We start from the raw sequence: 4,127 nt of genomic DNA, 5'->3' as shown, positions 1-4,127 counted from the left end.
AGAGAACCATTCAGTACAGAAGTTCATGCATACCGAGAGAAGTGATCGATCGACCTCTCTCCTTCTCCGAGAGATTGGTCGAACAACAAGTATCTGACGCTACTGGCTACATACATGCATGTACAATATGTATAAGATCTCTTATAATTACAATCCCCTAGCAATTGAAATCAATTTCCACATGGTATTCTCCGGCTTTATTGATGACGTGGTCAAGAAAGAATCCCGCCAATTCCTCTTGAATTGCTTTCATGCGATCTGGTTCTAGGAGTTCATTCTGCATCTGCCACGTCTAATTTGAAGAAGGGAGTTAATTAATACATATATATGAATGAAACTCAACAGAAATGATGGTGTAATAAAATGAAATTGTGAATATTATTGCTTACGCACTTCATATTGTCTTTGAGAGTAGCCCCGCTTGTTTTCCAAAGTCGCAATGTGGATGAACTCGCACACGTAGTATCCACAGAAATCATTCCCTTCTTCCTGCCACAAGCACTTTACGAGAAATAGAGGTCAATGAAACTGATAATGAAGCATTATAAATGGCATTGATGAAAGTATAGCTATAGAATCAACGGGAGATGCGCGCAACTAGCTAGCCAGTAGTACTTACTTTCGGGTATGTATATCGCAGCTCCTTCGGCAGTCCCGGAGCTTCTGCGGTGAACTGTTTCCAAACCCTGCAAGACAAAGAAAATAATTATTATTACTTGAGATATCAGGAAATGAACAAAAAGTTGCCGATATGGTGCGATAATGATCGATTGAACTTACTTGCTGAGCATTTCAGTCATGTTCGCATAGGATTTGGGATCTTTCCGTTTCGAGTCTAAGACGGTTACTAGTCCACGCTCAAGCTTAATCTCCAGAAGAATATAGTGGTACCTGCGCACGCATGCATAACTCATCAATTACATTACTATAACCTCGCTCGAGTAATAAGGGAAACCGAATATGCACACGACAGTAACACTCACTTGCCGTTGTAAGGAAAGAGTATGGTATCTTTGTTTTGATTTTTAATCAATGATTGTAGCACGTTGTCCTCGGCCTCTTTGATGTCCTTTTTAACCAGAAATTCATCTATGATATTTGTGTTAATGAACCCAATATCATAAATTTCTTGCTTTTTGCACTCGACGATCTTCAGTCTGCATAATATATTGAGGATAATTAATTATAAATACATGAAATGAAAGAGCCGAGCTATATATAGAGACTTAATGACAGAAATAGTACTTACAGACAGTAGCAAAAGACCATTAGTTTATCGAGGGCCTTTTGATTGAAGAACGTGAAGAACTCATCAAATGGAATAGTCAACAGATCATTTGCAACGAGATCGTGCTCCTCTTTAATATGCAGATACAAAGCATTCTTACCCTCAGACTCTCTGCAGGTTTCCATGTACCAATTATGGAATCTTCGCATCATTGTTGTCCGAGATTTTTCATCTTTGACGAGAGGCTTCCCGTACTCGTATCTGTGTTCGTCCACCTCCAAGAAATCAGAAAGTGCATCGTCAGGCAGGTAATCGTCAAGATTGCCATAACCGGCCACCGTCCCCGGAGCATTAGACACATTGAGCGGGGGGTACGATTGCTGTGCTTGTTCGCCGAGCTGGGCAATTTTTTCCCCTTTGCTCGTTCTTTTGACCTTTTAGCACTGACAGTAGTTCCCGACCGCTGGGCTTGGAGATATGTCTGTTCAGTAATGCGCTCATAGTTGGTTCTCGGCGGAGACTTTGGTGGTTTCCTCAGGGCATCGATAGTGCGCTTTGCTTTCACCGGATCTACCTTCTCCTCCGGAGGTGGATGTCTCTTTGCTTTCACCCCTTCAAAGAACTCCTTCACGTGGGTCCGCACAATCGTATCGTTTTCCTCCTCGGACCTCTCGTACGATAACTTCTCTAGAGGCTTGAGAGATGATGGACCGTATTTGTATTGCCTCCCGCCTCTGGTTGTGCTGCTAGACGCCGGAGCAGATGGAGCGGCTGCGGCGTCTGTCTTCTTTCGTGCTTGCTTACGAGGCAGAGGAGAAGGAGTACGACGTGCCGGAGCAGCCGGGGCGGCGGCGGGTCTCTTCCGCCCTTGCTGGCGAGGCGGAGAAGGAGGATGCTGCTGGCTGCTCGGGAGCGCCGGTGCAGGCGGAGAAGGAGGCGGAGTGCCGCCACGCGTGCTCTGATCGTCACTCGCCGGAGGAGGAGGCGGAGTGCCCTGACTCGCCGGAGTAGGAGGAGGAGGCGGAGGCGTTCAGTTCAGAAGGTTGATGAGCTCCTTCTTCCATAGGCATGGAGTCTTCAGAGCAGAACCCAGCCTAGTCTCCCCTTCACCGGTAGGGTGGTCAATCACGAGGTCCTCAAATCCCTCCGTTATTTCATCCACCATCACCTTAGCATATCCTTTTGGAATCGGCTGGCAGTGATAAGTTGTGCCGGGTCCACTAGGATAAACTTGGCCAACAGCCGCCTTGACCTTCAAATTCATCCATCGCGCCATCATGTGGCAATTTTGAGACTCCGTGATACCATCCACGGGATAGCTGGCAGGAGCCGTCAAGACATGCTCCGGCTGAAGCAGCTCGGTGGAAGCCACACTGCTTCTCCGCTGAGATGGCGGGGTAGCTTCGGGGGAAGCTTCGGCAGGTCGTTTGCTGCGATCTGCTGCTTCTCGTTCCTCTTCTCGATCCTCTAGGCCCAGTACCCTTTCGTGCAGCGCCTGCAGTTGGTCCTGCTCCAGTTTCTTCCTCCTCTCATGGGTTTTGTAACCCCCTGCGTCCGGAAAACCAACCTTCCATGGAATGGAGCCTGGCGTGCCTCGTGTCCGTCCAGGGTGCTCAGGATTCCCAAGGTCCATTGTGAGCTCGTCCTTCTCCCTGTTTGGAAGGAACGTCCCTCGCTGCGCTGCATCGATATAGCGTCGAAGGTTCTTGACTTGTATTTCCAGTTGCTCGTCCGTCCACTGTCAAAACCCTGTTACAGGGTCCAAGGTTCCGCCAGACCCGAAGAACCAAGTCCGGCAACGGTCTGGCCATCTCATTGTCTCTGGTTCGATCCCTTTTTTAAGCAGATCATTCTCAGCCTTGGACCACTTAGGCCGGGCTTGCAGGTAGCCACCTGACCCCGTGCGATGGTGAAGCGTCTCCTTCGCAGCATTTTTCTTGTTTGTCTCCGACATCTTCTTACTCTTTTCCGATGTCTTGTGGGCCACAAATGCGGGCCACTGATCTTTGATCTTCTCATATTTGCCGATGAATTCTGGTGTCTTTTTAGTTTTGACAAACTGGTTCAGCTCTTTCCTCCACCTCCTCATTAGGGTTGCCATCTTTTTAAGAGCACAAGACTTGATTAATTCCTCTTTAACTGGCTTCTTCAGATCCTCCTCTGGCGGTAGGGTGAAATTTTCCTTCCGCTCAGTCCAAAGATATTCCTTCTGCATATCATTGACATAAGACACCTCAGGGTCTTCCTCCTTAGGCTTATACCATTGCTGGATGCTGATCGGGATCTTCTCCCTAACAAGAACCCCGCACTGAGCAGAAAATGCCTTCCTTGTCCGGATGGGTTCAATCGGTTCGCCGTCGGGCACGATTTCTATGATCTCGAACTTTTCATCCGAGCTCAACTTTTTTCTTCGGGCCTCGTCTCCTTACCGAAGTTGTGCTCGATCCGGAGGGCTAGAAATTATAAGGAAGAAAGACGAGAGTAATTAATATGTGTACATATACCAAAACAATGGAAGCATCAATTAACTAGTCAGCACGGGCTTAACTAATATATATATATACCTGGCCGGGCTCAGTTCGGTCACCGGAGCAGTCATCACGGTCTCCTTCTTGTACCTCCATTGTGTTACCGGAGCCATCATGAACATAATCCTGTTCTTGTACCGGCATTAATGGCCCGAAGCCATCATGAACATAGCCCTCTTCTTCACCCTGTTCTTCCAGCTGACCAACGGTGTCGAGGAGAAATGACGCAACTTCATCCCTTCTATTTGCGATTATGTCCCTCAATATCGCTTCTGTTTCTTCGTCTCGGCAGTGCTCCATAGTTTCTGCAAATATTTACAACATGTCAATTATTATTCAAACATGGTACAGATGGATATATATATATATAT

At 47.3% G+C, this 4,127-nt stretch overlaps 1 protein-coding gene across 1 annotated transcript in view; it reads left to right on the top strand.

The window, feature by feature from the left end:
- The window catches only part of LOC123161747 (protein ACCELERATED CELL DEATH 6), a gene marked incomplete at its 5' end in the record, with an annotated part of 12,544 nt that overhangs the window by 2,308 nt on the left and 6,109 nt on the right, over positions 1–4,127 (top strand).

Source organism: Triticum aestivum, chromosome 7B (assembly GCF_018294505.1).
Source record: "Triticum aestivum cultivar Chinese Spring chromosome 7B, IWGSC CS RefSeq v2.1, whole genome shotgun sequence".
Lineage (NCBI taxonomy): Eukaryota > Viridiplantae > Streptophyta > Magnoliopsida > Poales > Poaceae > Triticum > Triticum aestivum.
Note: the sequence above shows the minus strand (reverse complement) of the source record. Positions and strands in the feature narration are given on the sequence as shown.